The 17,995-nt window shown below is 39.2% G+C and overlaps 1 protein-coding gene across 3 annotated transcripts in view; it reads left to right on the forward strand.

Annotated features, from left to right (window-relative positions):
* The window catches only part of nrxn1a (neurexin 1a), a 245,765-nt gene that overhangs the window by 36,299 nt on the left and 191,471 nt on the right, over positions 1–17,995 (forward strand). Inside the window, exon 2 of one of the 3 annotated variants that reach the window (XM_089122111.1) lies at positions 6,910–7,023. The exons of 1 other annotated variant lie outside the window; for it this stretch is intronic. The gene's annotated coding sequence lies outside the window, so the exon portion shown is untranslated. Of the gene's footprint in view, positions 1–6,909; positions 7,024–8,029; positions 8,045–17,995 lie in introns of those variants that run through there. One more of the 3 variants, XM_089122113.1, reaches the window with a different exon arrangement.

Below are 17,995 nucleotides of genomic sequence, written 5' to 3' on the forward strand. Positions count from 1 at the left end.
ATCACCATGGCAATCTGCGCCTCATAAACAATGCAGCAGCCATGGGAGATCCACCTGGACCAGAGGAGACGGAGAGATTGAGGCGTGGAGGACATGTGAGGCATGTTCACACACACACACACACACACACACACACAAATTATTGTATCATTTGCACAGTCTACATAAAACGAGGGAACGAAATAGTAAAATGTTCTGATGTATTAATAAGTCATGGGATTGAATTGATCTTTTGTGGCCATATACATATTTTGTTCTCCGCATGTCATGTGCAGGGCTGAATATATAATACAGAATATATTTTGAAATATTATTACAGTTTAAAATAAGTTTTCTTTTTTCATTTATTTTAAAATGTAATTTATTACTGTGATGGCAAATCTGAATTTTCAGCAGCCTTACTCCAGCGTCAGATAGTCATTCAAAATCGAAATCATTATAATTTGCTCATTTGGAGCTCAAAAAAGTTTTTAATATGTAAAAAGATATGTATTACAACAATGTAAACGAAAATGCAAACAAATTTGACAAAATTTCATTAATTTAATTTAATTTCTACTTTCAAATCCTCCAAAACTGGCCCCATTTCCATCCACTATGCCTAACCATAATCTTGATTTTTGTTTTTTACCCCCATCTAGCAGTGAAAAGGTATATGACCTTCCAGGGAATATTAGTTTCTGTTCCTCTCAATTCTGATTTCGTTTTAACTCCTACGGTGGCCAGTGTAGGCCAAGATTAACATGGCTTCCAGTTCGACCTCGTCCATGAGTGTTAACTGAAACGAAAACGCGAAAGGCGAAGCTTGAATTAACGGGTATGTCCCTCTTTGGCTAATGTACTTTCAAGATGGAGGGGCAACATGGCGACCGACATTAGAACCCCTTACCCGTATGTATTATCAATGGCATATTATACACTCACGAGAATACTTTATTATTTGAACAAAGTAAATATACATTAATGAGCACATATTTTTGAAAGAACTAAGTGTTTGTAGCTAAGAAAAAACTAAAAGAGTTACACAGTGTAGCTTTAATTAAAGAAAATGAGACTAGTGGAATTGAATTTATCTTGTAATCATCATGTCAATCACGCTTTATAATTCGTCAAGTAAATAATTGACTTTGTATAAAATTAGTGCAATCTTTCAAATTGTTGTGCATTCTCCCTACAGCTTCTTATAAATAATTCTGACAGGATTGAGAAATCAATCAGTTTGCTGAATTCTATTTGCATTCCTATAGTCGTCAATCTCAGAGGAAAACCCATACGGCATATCCAAACAAAGCTTCATGCTGAGCCATATCTGGGCTGCGGAAGGCGGTCTACTAAAATCAGAAGTGTGATCTGTTGTGCTTCCCACACTCTTTCATGCCTCTCGCCCTTTTAAAGCGGACCACATCAAAGTGTGAATGTGTGGCAGCGACTGCCATAAACACTGACGAAACAATAAAGCGAGTGTAAACGATTTCACTGGGACTTTAATACCAGTTCTAAGAGAAAATCTCCTCTTTTCACTCTGTCCTTCCGTCGCTTTTCTCTCCCTCTCAGGTGGTAGGCCGAAGTGACAGATGGAGGTGTGTGGCCTCTACTTTTCAGCATCCTACTTTCTCTTTAGTGTTTTATTTTGCCTCGTATATTTAATGGGACGCTCTGCGGTGCCTCGGCCCTGACCCCACAGAAGTGCTGACTGGCAGTGATGGAGGGTCGACACGGGTCACCAATGCCTCTATCAGTCGCTGACACCGTCTGTCAGGCCAATGCACGGGGAGGAACAGAAGCCAAAGAGGGGGATTGTGGGACAGCACTAATCTCAATGGCTTTAGTTTAGATACTCATTTGCCTGAGTAGCCAATGTCCTTCGCACAGGTGGGCAGTTACAGTAGTTGACCACAGCGATGAGGAAAAAACAAATGACTCTGACAGAGAAGGGAAAATCAATCTGTTTGCAGTGAATTAATCTACATTACCACTGCAGCAGATCCCGCGGCAACCGAGAGGAACATCCATTATCTTTCGTGTGAGGGACTCTGTTATTGGCTAAGTAAAATGATGTATTGACTGATAAAAGAAGCAGCGTGCGTGGTTAGCTCTACTCTCGGAATACCGTAGCTAGCAGGTCCCGCTCGGCGGTAGAGCGGATGCTCTGCTTTCCTTCCTTTCCAACTCCCCAGCCGAAATCGAAATCCCACCGCTCCACGTGCATATGCTGACCGCAGCTATTGATTTCTACATTATTTGTATAAAAACGCGATTGGAAGAAAGGCACGCAGTCAAACCCCATTTCTGGAGTGCTAAAATCTGCACCTTAGACCCACACAGCATTAATTTGAATTGATCTGGGAATGACTCAGCATCTGTGTCAGATATTTCCTTGTGTGTTGAAAGGAAAGGGGAAAATGGGAAAAAACAGATGGCAGAAGGTAATAGACCCAAGGCAATATCCTTTTAGTTCTGGATGGTGTATTTACAGAGAACATTAATACTCGGGATAAGAATCATGTTCAAAGAGGCCACGCTGTGGCAGATGGCCATTTTCTACAGATCTACCGTGAGTAAGTGACACAGGCATTTTCTGTATCCACAGACATATGCAGCAATTACAATCTGAGTGGTGAGCGTAGAGCTCTAAATAGCTTTTTTCATTATCTGGCTAAATGGTTTAAAATGAATAAATTCATTAACTGTCTTTATAATTCAAATAGCTCAGCCACTTGTGCCGCTGAAAAGCCACAGTGATGATATCACATCATCACTGCTGGAGTCCTTAAGCTTTTAAATGTCAGTGACCTGAGGAATTTCATTTACACTGTATTGCTATTACCAATACATTAGTGCATTTCGTATGCCACCATTTCCATCCTCTTTCTGCACCTTCAATGATTCTAAATAATTAACAGCTAGTTCAGAGTGTTCTCCACATCATGAATGCAGCTGCTCTTTCCTAGCCTATGCTACTCTGTTCTGCCATGCACGATTCAGTCCCCCTTGGATCCCTGATGCCTCTTGTGTTCTTCTACAATAGCTAATCAAAATGGCCCTTTTGTCGCAGTGGTAGCCTCTTCTAGCTACTATTTTATATCTGTTACGCTCAGTTAAAACTAATTCACACTGCACTGACAGACATAGACTATCACCAGACTACAGTCTGTCACTTTTCAAACATTCCATGATCTGACAAATGCTGATTGAACATGTGCAGACCGGGAGTAACACTGATCCGGCTAAACCCTTACGAATGTGTTTGTTGATGTCAAGTCTGTGCACTGAAAATACGCCTTTAGCAGCTATCATACAAGTGGTATTTGTAAATATCAGCATTTAAATATAGTTATGATTATAGTAATGTGTAGGGCATGCTTGAAGAGCAGAATAATCAGTTAGAACTAAGCTAGCATGCTAACCAGTTGACGTAAACAGTCAGCTTGCAAAAAAAAAGAAGAAAAAAAAAAAGAAGCTAAAACTACCTAAGACAGTGTGCCATTACTTGGTTCTGTCATGCAAAATTCAGCCCCCTTGGACCCCAAGGAAATGTCTATTGTTACCATGCTATGATCTACTGTAGCTAATAAAAACAGCCCTTTCTGTTGTCCCTGTGGACAACTGTGGAAGCTTGTAGCTGTAGTACTCTGTTATCTCTGTTACACTCTGTTAGCAGTATGTTTGCTATCAAACAACAATAAATGTATTAACATTTGAATACTGCAGGCATGTACTGGCCATCGGGACTACCGGGACATTCCCGGTGGGCCGCGGTCTGGTTGGGCCGGCGGCCCGGCGCGTTATGTATTTTGTTTTTAAATCATTATTAATTGTAAATATATTCTATCGTAAGTATATTGTTATATTGTCCAATTCCGGGCATGTGTCTCTCTCATGAAGCCGCATGAAGCTGACGCGAGCTGCGAGACTAACAGGTCTGATGGGCAATCGGAATCAAGTTCAAATCTAGACTTGAAAAGCGGCCGCTTTACAACAACTGCAGTGATGCGATGTGATGATGTGCAACGAAATTCATGTCAAATATCTCTAAACGTAAAGGGGGACCGAGAAGTCGAGAGAGAAAAAACGACAAGACAACGACAATAACTTGAGGCAGATGCCACCAAATGTGTTAAAATAAATGAATTATTTGCTGGACTTTAGTGAAGATGTCAACAGGGCGCGCCTGACTGCTGAGGTGAGACATTTAGAATGATAGGCTACACGTAGCCTTCTGCATTGTTTTGTTTAAGCATGTTACGATATTCCAGCTGTAATAGGCCTCAACTCACTGATCGATATAAATGACATTTAAAATTCTCAGCTCTCTGGTTCTGTCCATTTTATTACGAAATTCAGACAATACCGTTTTGCCGCTAGAAAATATAACGTGACAGGTCGCTTTAGCGCCTCAGTTCAAGTAAACCGATCATCTGTTACTTTTTATTTAAAGATAAGATACAATAGCCTACAACTTATCAAACGGTATATGCCTCATAAATAATATCAATCAGTGCTTTTCAACAACGGAAAGAGATTAATAAAACAGCAGGAGAACAATAATGTCACAGAACGTTAGTTACCTCAGGAAAGCCATTTAATGACAATAGCACATAGTTGACTTGAAAAATAGCTATAGAAAGGAGTATTTTGCATACTTGCATACCTTTCAAATAGCTATAGAAAGGAGTATTTTTTTGCATATAAATATGCACATATATATATATTTTTTCAATTTGTATCCCTGAAAGTGCCTGGCAGAAGCCTTATGTGTCATAGGCTAAATGTGAACAAAAGACAAAGATAAATAACTCACTGCTCTTGACTAATAGCTTTAACAATGATTTATATATATATATATATATATATATATATATATATATATATATATATATATACACTATATAAATGATATAGTATAAATGAAATATAGGTATACTATATAAACTATATTTCATGAGGTGAAACATCACTGCCAGGACCTACAGGTCCGGCAGTGATGTTGCACCTCATGAAATATAGTTTATAGTATAGCCTAAGAATATTCTATTAGAATAATAAGCGGCACATAAATTAAGACCAGTTATTTACAATAAAGCCTTATAAAATCATTTCCATTTTATTTGTTTATTATTTTAATATTTTTTTCTTGGTTCTGATAGTAAATAAAATCTAATCAGTAATTTTACATGCAGATTAATGCACGTATAGATGTGTGTGTGTTTGTGTGTGTGTGTGTGTGTGCATAGTGGGCCGGTCTGTATAAAGTGTCCAGGGCTGATTTTTTGTCCCAGTCCAGCCCTGGAATACTGTTATATGTAGTAGCCTTAATTTGTCAAAATGGCCCTTTTGTCGCAATCTTCATTGCAATTGAAGTGAAATTACTGAACTTAAATATACAAGCTTGATAAAAATGATCATAGAAGAAAATTTCAAATGGCACTTAGAGGCTTTTGCATCTGAACTCTTCAAATATATATTATGTTCTCATACTGTTGAGAGAAAATGTTCTTAGAATAACATTCTCAGAACATCCTTAGCCTATAATGTTATTCTAGTCAGAATGTGAGTCTGATACTGCTCCATTGGGCTATGATAATGGGGCATTTCAACCGAACAGGGAAAAACAATGCCTCTACACTCAATTGGATAAACCTAGAACTGAGCAAGGGGGTAAGTGACGTATGTTGAATCCTGTAGGAAGGTCGGCAAAAACATCTTTCCAATCAGCAAATGCCTTGATCACAGTTCTCTGTTCCTCCTTTAAAATGAATGCGCTGTCGATATCTTTTATAACAGACGTGATGGCAGAATCTACACATCTTAATTCTCCAGTGGCAGACACCTTTGTTGTAAACGAATTCAACCCAATTCTTTGTTGACGTGGATGATTACGTTACTGTTGATCATCTGTCCATCATTGTATAAAGCCCGCCCTGACAATTTGATTGGCCAGAACAGCTTTGGTTCGAGCATAGTTACTCCACAACGGATCAATTCCAGATCTCAAATGTTGTGGGCGGGGCTAAATTTGGCTGGTATCCAGGCTAGTTCCAGTGTGGATGATTGCTACTTTGACAAATTCGAATCTTGTTTATGGACTGTCTGTTTGCAGCTCTGGTTGTTGCCTGGTTACCCACGACTCTCTGTACCAGTGCTTAACTTGCTTTGCTGTTCACACTAGTGTATATCTAATAAATTCACTTTAATGCATTCATCCCTGACAGATGTATCATAGGATAAATTAGCTAACCCATGACTGTTTCTCAAAATAGCAGCCACTTTGTTGCACATTTGTTCGACATAGAACTGTCGTTAAAGATGTCACACAGGTGATGGAGAAATTCTTTCTGCTGATTATCTTGTTCAAGATCGAATCAATGTCTGATTATTACTGCAATTAAAAATCATGGCATGTTTGATCCCATTGCATTGTCATACTGTGGTAGAGCACATTTGCTTACTTCAAAAACAGCGTTTTCATTATCCTGAAAAACTGAGATGTTGAAAAAATTTATATTATAGGTCTTTATAAATAATATTCATACATATATACACACTCACACACGTTTTCATCCACGTCATAGCCTACCAACAATAATATATTCTTCTAAGCACAGGCCATGAGCTAGTTTCAGAAAACACTTTGAATTGTTGGTAACAATGGAACTTGTGACCATATCTGGTTAACAACACATTTGGGAAACACAGAATATCCATAAATTTAGTTTTAGACCAAGGGGGACTAAATTCTAAAGGAGAGCCAAATCGTTCCTGTTGTTTTAGCCTCTCCGCCCGTATTTAATGGCTCCCCCGTTCTCCATCACACCCTCATTACCTCCCTGCGTCTCGGATCTCCCGAATGGATGGCTAAATCACACCCGAACAGCTTGCGTCCTCCTGAAACCACGTTCTGTTTTACAGGCGTTCCGCAGAGGCTCAGAGATGGATGGAAGTGGAGTATTAACATGCGGAGTTCAAGGCTCGCTCTCCAATCGAGTCCAGTGGTGGAGATCTAATTACAGAATCTGAACAGAGGTAGAGGGTCAATAATGAATGTTAATGTACAGTTTTTCAGTCGCTCCGCTATTGTGAGCTTTTCATCCGTGTGGGCATGCGCTCGAAGAAATCGACCTTGTCAAAGATGACATGGCAGCCTGTCTGGCATCTGCCCTGGCACTTCTGATGAAGGTCACTCAGCCCTGGTGACAGCGATGAATGCAGCCACACTGATTGTGCTAGGAGTCTGATGATTAAGGGAACTTTAAATGAGGTTTGGCTCAGCTCGCAGTGGAGTCTGCACTGACGCTCTTTATGCGAGGGTATTAAAGAGCTGTTCCACGAATGTCCTCGGGGTCCTTTGTAAGGAATGATGAAAAATGAAAATGAATCTTTCATGAGATTTGGCACAGTTGACTGGACCATATATTTTGTTGTGATTTGCAATAACAAAAGAGCAGAATGACATTTTCCTGCCTTGTACTGAATTTATATTGTGATTAAAATGGGTATATAGATTTTTTTTTTTGCCTTGCGTTACAAAAGATCAAAGGCCATCTAATGGCATGGGCCCTGAAAATGGCATTAGTAGGTCAAAATATCATTAACCTTTCAGAGCAGTCCTGGTGTCCACATCTCCTCCCTCCCTTCATGCAAATTCCATGACACCCAGAGCAACAGATATAAATATGCAACTCAAAGGAGGGAGAGACTATATGGAACCTATGAGTCAAAAAGATTAATTTTTCTTCCTTACAATGTATGATGCTTGTAGCACACAGTTCAGGGTGTATTGGATGCAGCTGTGTTGTATGAAATGCTATTCAGTGCCAAGCAAAAATGGTCACGCAATACTTGCTGTCACAGATGGAACAGGAGTCAGACAGGTAGTAAGTGAAAGTATGTCTACAGGTTGCAGATCCATACTGAGATATGGTGATGCAAGCAGACGATATTCAGGATGGAACTTGGCTGACGGATAACAAGAGACTTTGTTTACAGATGCGGATGGAGTCACCGGGAACAGGCTGATGACCGGAGACTGGACTTCCGTGTGAAGGTTAGCAGGTGATCGATAGAACTCGGGTAGGTAGCGGGCTGGTAGCGGGTAGGAAGCGTGATAGTCTGTAGTGTCATGTAGAGACGAGGCAAGAACATGACTGTGCGAAGAGGAGTTGAATACATAGGGAGGAGAACTGATGAGGTGCAGGTAATGGTATTTAAAAGTCAGGGGACTGTGAACGAGTGGGAGGAGTCAGTGAAGCTGACATGCTTTGTGTATAGAGGGTATGCGCGTGACGTCACCGTCGACTGGAGTGCCTGCAGTTACTCACAGTGAGTGGCAAAAAGACTGAGCGGCTGTATTTGTTGTTAGCGTGAATGCCACGCAAAACAAACACAACACATATAAAGTGGGAAAGAGCTTTGCGATTGACTGTACAACTAGATTTGACAAAAATCGGAGGTATGTTTTTACAGACTACTATAGAAAGAGGAGCAAATGGAATGATGCAATTCACAAATACAACTGGACTCCAGTCAGCGAAAGGTGGATTTACAGTTATCATTTTTTTATTCAGTTATTATATATATATATATAAACAACTTATCAATTAAATATGTATCATTGCATATTCTGCATTATTGGATGTTTTTTTTTTTTTTTATAAACACTGACCTAAAACAAAACTATACATTTTTAGGGCTGGACGATATGGTACTGTATATATACCGTAGGCTATATATAACACTGATATAAGTGATCACTCGGATTTAGACCTATCTATATTGTATTTGTATAAAGCCTTCACGGGCAAATTTGCTTTATGTTTAGGTCTATATTGCTTTTATTTCCCCGCTGTCGAAATCAGACAAACATTAATGTCAGGCAACACGATTCCTGGCTGCATGTCATATCAATGGATCACTGGATATTTAGTAAGTTGTAAGGAACATTATATTGAGTCCAACATTTAGTTTAAATTGATAAAATTGTTTGTTTTAGTCGCATTTTCGCAATTTCCCCTATTCAATCCAGTCACGCAGCAGATATTTTGACACTCAGTCAGGCTGAGGGGGGTTGTTCCGGCGGGAAAGTGACGTCAATGCATTCCCTCTAGATTTAACCACCTCTATTTTGAGCGTTAGAGCATCAAACAAAAATAAGAAATAAATCATAAAAAAGAGAATCCATTGGAGGGGTGATTAAAATGATTATTGTTATTTGTTTATTAATATAATTACTGTTTCCAATTGTGATTCATTGGGGTATTGTAATTTGTAATGTCAATTTTGTTGTTTGTCCGATTTGTTTTTGGCATGCAGTCTGTGAGAATATGTGATTATGAAGACGTGTATTGCCATTATGTAATTGGCATGGTAGACACAATGGTACACATATGGTTTTCCAAGTTTTATAGGGACTTTCCACAGACATAATCATTTTTTTACGGTATAGCGCATATTCTTAACCCTAAAAACAACTTTAACAGAAAACTTTCTACATTTTTACATTTTAAAAATAAATTTTAGTTCGTTTTTTAAGCTGTTTTCAAACAAACAAATGCAAACAATGTCCCCACAAGATAAAAAAAAAAAAAACTTTCTGGTATTTCTATTCTTGTGGATTCAATGTAGGGAACACCACACACCCATTCATGTGGATAGTATGTGTATTTGACAACTGAAGCTTGAGATTTTAAGAATCAATGTCCATATTATCAATATATTTTTGACCATCTCTAATCCTTCTGTTTGTTCCTTTCCCTGAGGTCAGCAAAGCCTGTAAGAAAACTCAATCCATACTTTGTTTCAAAAATTTCAATATGTACTTTTTTTTTGTTGGAACTTATTGAGTTTGTTCTGAAAACCAGTGAGGCATGTAAAAACCATTTCCCATTAATCCTGCGTCAGAAAGAGCCCTGGACAGATAAGGGCTGACCTACGGGCAATAAATCCTCACCCTCCTTCAGTCGGTCTCTATGTTTGGGCTAATTGCTCCGGCTGCATTACGGCAGCTGACCACATAAACAGTGTGGCTGTGAATCTTTTCGGTCTCATACGTTGGATGTGTGCGTGCCCATTCTGTGTGTGTGTGTGTGTGTGTTGTGTGCCATGCATGGGTGGTTTGCTCCTGCACTCCGGCTCCGTATTTTGCTGACTGTGCAGCGTCGTGGAGATGAGGCTCCTCCACAGTGGGACAGTGGGAAAATTACTGCTGTCATTCCTGCATTGGCTGACTCGCATTGGATTTGTGGTTGTACAGAAAAATGATGTGATAGATTTATTCTCCAACAGGGTGCGCGGCCATTATGATGTGCATAGCAATCAGATACTTTCTCAATTTTAAGAATAAACCTGTCAATCTCACCTTCGCATAGATCTGCCTTTGAAATGCATTGCAGTGGACCATTATTTCTGATGTCTAGAGTACATTTCTGGTTTTCCCTGGCAGGAAATGCGTGCATAGGAAAATCAATAAAGCACATTTAAACAACTCCTGTTATAAATATTATACAAACTACATCCCTTGTTCATTTTGTCATTCCTTATTCAGTGTAGCTAATCTAAACGGATGGGAATGCAATACCACTTGCCAAAGCACAAGGCAGCTGAGAGCATTTTGAGGAAAATTGCCATCATTTGGCTCTCAACCATTGCACATGGAAAGTGGAGGTCAGAGGAGTAATTTGTAGAAATTGGCAGACTCTGTCAGACGCTGCTATTTGTGCAGTTCCTTATGCCGGCCAGAGATGGCAGGAGTGAGCTCTGTTATGTTGAGTGCTGTGTTCTCCTCCCAGCCTTCTACAAATGATCTGTACTGGCTTTTGAAGTGTCACCATCTTCTTGTTTACAGTAATGCTATTAGAGGGGATGGAGTCACAAAACAAGGAAAAAAGCAATGTCAAATGAAAAACCGTACACCATTGCAGTGTTTGGGAGAGTGCAGTTGTGCCGGATCTGACTTCTCTGCTAACTTTGACTGTATGAAAGATTAATTACACTGAACATCAAATGCTCTCTCAGCCAAGTCAGACAATCAAGAACCTTCCAACTTTAATGATGGCGTCCAAAAGGACGATGCTAGAATTATAATTGACAATCGCTTCAATAATAAAAGAGTGTGTTCACGTGTGCCTGCTTACGCTAGTATGTCTGCTAAGAACGGGCAGTAATTTGGCTTTTATTCAAAGCAGACGCTTCCAATTCTGCTGTGCTTCAGGGAGCAAGGGACATAAATTACTTTAAAGAACAATACCAGATGTAAGCAAGGGTATTGTTAAAGGTTCATGATGCACTAAAGAGGTTTGGTGGCCTGCTGCATGGAGTGTCAATGCTAGTCTCCCTGTGTTTAAAGAGCAGGCGACGAGCGCCTCAGGATAAACATGCCGCTGACAGACATCACTCAAACTCAAAACTGTGATTTCTCCACTGGGTGGAGGCTGCTGTGAGACAAATTGAGCCTGGTCTTCAGAGAAATGCATGGTATGGTCTCATCTGCGACATGTCCTGATGTGGTTCTGTGCGTTTTTGTTTGGCGTTCATGTACAGTGCATTCACGTTTTAATATTTGCATCATAAGGTGTGTTATATGTTTTATTTTTCTGAGCAAATACAGTGGGGTTCAAAATGCCTCATTCAGAAGGTTTAGAGATATAGAATTGAATTTAAAGGGGTGCTTCTAAGACATCTAAGAGGTCATCATATTATAAGAATATCCTGTAGGTTTCAGAACTGAAAACGTCCTTGTCCAATAAAAGCTTTTACTGACACCAGCCTCACAAACGATGCGTTTTTCAAAGTGGGAAACTATGACGATAAAGAGGAAAAAACACCACCCTCGCAGAAGAAGAAGATCAACACGGGCGGTTTAGCCCCGCCCACCGATTCGTGCATTCACGCATAGCTAAATAACATAGGCCTACCTCGTGATGACAGACCTGATCGAGCTACTGACCAATACAGAATATTGTGCAGTGCCTGGTTGTGGAAGAAGACAGTCGCTGCATAAGCTTCCTCTGGATTCCAATAGGACTGCATGGATGAACTTTATTTTTAATGACGTTCCAGCTGATGAGGTGAAACATTGTCCGTCTGTTCGCTTCATTTCACTGAGGATTGTTTTGTCAACAAGACTGGATTTGCAGACCGATTAAGAGTAAAGAACGGTGCTGTGCCGTCTATATTGGATCTGACAAGATCTGCAACACACGAACTCTGGGTCGAACATGTATGAGCGAATCTTTTCGGTTGCCATTTTACAACATTGGACGTTTTCAAAACAATTTACCCCACGTGCATCGACGGGTGAGTTGAAACTCATTATAATATGCAAAACTGTTATCCACTCGCAGCAGTGTGCGTTTGCTTCCAAGTCTTCAGTGCGAGACGCCCATTAAAACCGAGCGTTTTTCAGCTAGGCTCAAAACTAGGGTAGAAAATAGCCTATTACTTATTCATTTTGATGTTTTTGAATGCAAAAACCAAGCGAACGTCATAAGTTGACCTCAGACAACAATATAATAAAATTTAAAAAGCTAGTTCATGAGCCCTTTAAACTTGAAAATAAGCAGAACATTTAAAACGTTAACTATAAATATTTATTATGTACTTACTGTATAGGTATTTATACATATAGTTGTCTGATAGGTCCTTTAAATGCAACAAACGAGCAATCACAGGATTGCCTCATGGCACAAGCTGAAACCTCTGATCCTGAAGTCAATTACATTGTTTGCTCAGCATTTAAATATTCTGTTAGTCGGAGTTCCTTTGAAATCCTCCTCCTCCCCCAGCTCCACCTGCTTAGATCTGCTACGGGATTTATGTCTGTCTTTTTAATTCAGCAGTAGCATATCATACATTTTCACAACAGCGTGTCTGTGTATCTATTAGCAGTAGCAAATCAACAGCAGCAGCAGCAGCGTAGCATGCATGTTCAATTGCTCTATTTTTCAATTCAGTTAAATTATGTTGTTAATTAATGCTAATATATATGCAATATAATTTTTTTTCAGACTGTATATTATCATTTTATGACGCCTGAACATTTAAGATTCTTGGTTTTATTTTTGGTGTTTTGTAAGAAAGAAAATATTTATGCATATTTAATATCCATTTACTGGTGACCAGCCTTAAGTTAACATGAAAATAATAACAGCATACCAATTGCAACATGCTGAATTCAAAATTCACGTAAATTTACAGTTAATCTTTGCACAGAAATTATGCACAAAATATATTTTGTCATTTTAAAAACGCCATTAAATGAGAAAAATGCAAAACAGAAGCATTTGTACAAATGGGCTTTTGAACCCCAGTGTATTGTGTCTGAAAACATCACCAGTGGAGACTCGAGCTGCTGGTGGTTGGCATTTTCAAAGCTCTGGCCACTGAACCATGTAACCTCTCTGCGAGCACTGCCTTAGCTCCGTCCCAGATCACTTTCATCACTAGGCTAGTGTCTAATCAATCAAGTGGAAAAAGAGTCACAGTCAGCAATGCAATCGCCATGAAATACTGTCTAGATGCAGGATGAAAACACAAGTCTCATAGACCAGCTCCCTTGTAGAATTAAATCAGTTGATTTTCCATGGATTTGCCAGTTTTACATGTGATATTATATAAGCGCTTCATTGATCTCATCCGGGCCAATTGTACCCGCAAATTCCTCCCTGGGAGTCCAGCCTTTGCCAAAATCAGCATTCAGAGCTACTAGCCACCACTGCAGGATTTGGATTCAGGCTGTCCCACACGTCGTTGCTTTTTAACGTCCATCTTGTGCGCGTAGTTGAATTAGATGTGCTCTGATCCATGTCATGGCTAATGTAATACGGTGCACCCTGACACAAGAAAGAGAGGCGTGATTAGATAAGCATTCAGAGCAACTGTACCATGTGACACACCCTGACACTAACACTCAGTAGGCATCACAACTTGCGTGCCGCGACTATAAAACGACATATGTTTTTGATGTAGCAGCTCATGAAATTGACACGAAACAGTGACAAGTATGTGCCGTGAAGACATTACTCACTTGTGATGCCTTTATGTCCCACGACGTCCAGTTCCGTTAGATGAGGTCTGAACTCATATAAGGAATTGGGTCTAATAGCATTGATACGAATGGCACGCTACACACCGACTCTGAAAGAGCTCTAGGTTATTCAGAGTTGCCAAGTGCCTGGTGCCTTAATGCTTGTCCATCTGTGTGACACAAATCACACACCATACGATTATACTAATGTATAGTTATATCTTTGGCTACATACTGTATAGTTGAACTACAACTGATCAAAAACATTAGCGCTGAGGGCAACACAGAAGCACAGTGAGTCTGTCTATCTGAGCGCTAAAGAACGCGTCAGTTTCTGTGAGAGAAGCTGGCAGGCATTTATAGCTATTGAGCGATTGGATTCTGGGCTGATGGAGAAGATGGCTTGGCTTCTCCAGTGCCTGTGGGCATGTTCACTAATCAATGTACGCTTAAAAAAGGAGGATAAATGGGAGAAAAATTAGGTGTCTAGTGATGACGAGTATCATAACGCTGGTTATGGTGAAGCCATGGGATATATAGTAATAAAACTCAGGCTATTTGTGTGTTTCCCATTTGTCTTTTTTTTTTAACTTTCGGGTTATTTTTCTTCTTAAGACCTTGAACTAGCGCCATCCTTCCCTTAGAACTGCCTACGCATCTTGACTCATTGCCTATGGTCAAACATTGACTCCACTCTCGGATTGTGGTGTAAAAACACTTGTTTTGGAGTGAGAGAGATTGATTGTAGTCAGGCAGAGAAGATTATTGAGATGTTTTGTGTTTCAGTTAATCATCTGGCCCTAAAGTTTCTGTGTTACTCATGACTACAACACCAGTGTGATTCACTTCTCAGGTCATTATGGGGACCTTCTCAGATGCTTGCGTCATGCTGCTAGATGGGAAGGAATGATTGACAGCTATGTGAATAATAGACAAGCACCCTGCATGTTTAACCATGAGATTATATTTGCTGCTCACATTTTTATTAGTAATTATTACTGCCAGGGAGCACAGCAACACCGGGATGCCTCTAATTCATGTTTACTGATGTGTAAATTCTCTGTAATCTGAATAGCTTTGTTAAAATGTCAGGGATGCTATTTTGTCTGACTTCAAAGTGCAATCCACAGACTTTGCTGCCAATTTGCTCGTTTACAATTTTAATTTATAGGTGTTTGCATGTTTTAACCAAATGCTGTTTTGCAAACTAATGAACATCAAAAAAGATAATCAAATTTGCTTATAAACAATTCTAAATTGTTCCGATTGTATAGGGATGCATTGATGTAATAGCTGGAAATTCAATACTATTTTGCCTAAAAATAAAATGAAATATACAGTATGAAATATAATCTGGCCAGCACCCATATCAGCCTGTAGCCTAAGACTGGTTGCCCACTGAAGCTAAGCAGGGTTGAGCCTGGTCAGGATCTGGATCAGAGACCTCCTGAGGAAACTAGGTTGCTGCTGGAGCAGGTGTTAGTGAGGCCAGCAGGGGCCGCTCACCCTGGGGTCTATGTGGGTCCTAACACCAGTAAAGTGACAAGCACACAATATGGTCAGAGCACCATCCTTTGACGTCCTGACTCTATGTGATCACAAAAAAATCCCAGGATGTCTTTCGAAAGAGTATGGGTTTATTCCTGGCATCCTGGCCAAATTTGCTCAGTGGCCTCTGTCCATCACGGCCTCGTAATCATCCCCATTTATATATACTAATTGGCTTCATCACTCTTGTCTCCTCTCCACCAGTAAGCTGGTGTGTGGTGTGCCCTTCTATGTAAAGCCCCCTTCTATGTAAAGCGATTTGAGTGCACAGAAAAGCGTTCTATAAATTATCATAATTTTTTTATATGAAATAATACAAATATATATTTTGTCATTTCTTTAAAAAGGGTTGCCAACCTGACAAAACTTAATATCAAACATGCAACTTATAAGGCCACTCTATACAGTATAGGCTTGGCAAATAAAAAATATTAAACATACATAATATATTTTAATATCATACTTTACAGTATGAGGTTTCAGATGCAACTATTGTCAAGATGAACTGAGCATCAAAATGAGGAAGAAAGGTAATTTAAGTGACTTTGAATGTGTCATTGTTATTGATACCAGATAGGCTGGTCGCTGGTGTGAGTATTTCAGAAACTGCAGATTTGAGATTTTATTAGATTTTCATGGATCTCGAAGGTTTACTGAAAACGGTCTGAAAAAGAAAAAAATATCCAGTGAGTGCAAATACTTTGTCGATGCCTGAGGTCAGAGAAGAATGACTAGACTGGTTTGAACTGATAGAGAGGCAACAGTCATTCAAATAACCACTCGTCACAACTGAGATCTGTTGGGGAGCATCTGAACCATGAAGCAGAAGGACTATAGCAGCAAAAGACACACCGGCGAGTGCCACTCCTGTCAGCTAAGAACAGGAAACTGAGGGTTCAATACACACCAAAATTGGACAGTAGAAGATTGGAAAAATGTTGCATGGTCTGATGGTTCTCGATTTCTGCCACGACATTCTGGATCAGAATTTGGTGTAAACAACATGAAAGCATGAGAAACCTACCCGAGTATTGTTGCTGACAATGTCCATCCCTTTATAGTGCAACCATCTTCTGATGGCTACTTCCAGCACCACACCAGGCTCAAATCATCTCTAACAGGTTTTTTTGAACATACACTGTAAAAAAATAATGAAACCCATTGCCTTAAAGGTGCAATATGTAACTTTTCTTCTAAAATGAATCTTTTTTTTTTTATTGCCTGTGTGTGAAGGGGTTGTAATCGCACATTACAGTGATCCACTTGTCGGGTTTTGCTATTACCCTTGAAGGCCAATATTCCGATTTTTATAGGAATATTGGCGTCTCCGGGTCAGATTTTCTGCGCAGTCCATAGGACAACATGGAGTCTGATAATACCCTAAAACAACCTGCCTCTAGCAAAACACACACTCCAACACAAACTCCACATAAATATAAAAAACAAAACAAAAAGTTTTCTGACTAAGCTCGTCAAGCCAAACGTGAATCGGATCAACTTGCGAAAACACGGATCAACATTGGCAGAGCGTTTGAATTATGGAGAGATCTCTGCTGTTTTTATTGTTATAAATTAAGTTTTCAGATATGCTGAAATAATGGTAAACTGAAATAGCAAGTAAACTACAACATATGAGACATGAAATGAATACAAAAGACTGTTCCAGGATAACAAAAAGTAGATGCTTTAGGATATAACTTTTATTTTATGTACTAGATCTAACGCCACTCATCCCATTACTATCATATTGTTTATAATACACATTTCCAGACACGTTCAGTACAGTAATGTTACTTCCTACGATCTTACTGTTACACTGAAATCATTCAGTCTAGTTCACTAACCGTCTTCGTTATCATATTATACATTCTCCAGTTGACATTGCTAATTGTGAAAGATACACGAAGAGTTAGTGAAATGCCTTATGCTTGATAACACCACAAATGGGTCTACTAAAAATGAAGAGTTCAGATGCAAAAGCCTCTAAATGCCATTTGAAATTTTCTTCTTTAATGATGATTTTTATCAAACTTGTATATTTAAGTTCAGTAATTTCACTTAAATAAAAATTAATAGGTAATTATCATTGCCATTTAAGTGAAATCACTGAACTTAAATATACAAGCTTGATAAAAATCATCATTCTAGAGGAAAATTTCAAATGGCACTTAGAGGCTTTTGCATCTGAACTCTTCATATATTAAGTAAGTGAACTTAACACTTTTTACAGTGTGACAATGAGTTCACTGTACCTCAAGTGGCCTCCACAGTCTTCAGATCTCAATCTAATAACACAGCACCTTTGGGATATGGTGGAACGAGAGAGATATGATTTAGTTTATTTACTATATTGTTTATGTCATGTCAATGTTTGTTGTTTGCTATTTATTTTTCAGCTAGCAAGCAAGCAAGCTTGCTTTTTTTCCA

Source organism: Pimephales promelas, chromosome 17, assembly GCF_988280905.1.
Source record: "Pimephales promelas chromosome 17, fPimPro1.hap1.1, whole genome shotgun sequence".
Lineage (NCBI taxonomy): Eukaryota > Metazoa > Chordata > Actinopteri > Cypriniformes > Leuciscidae > Pimephales > Pimephales promelas.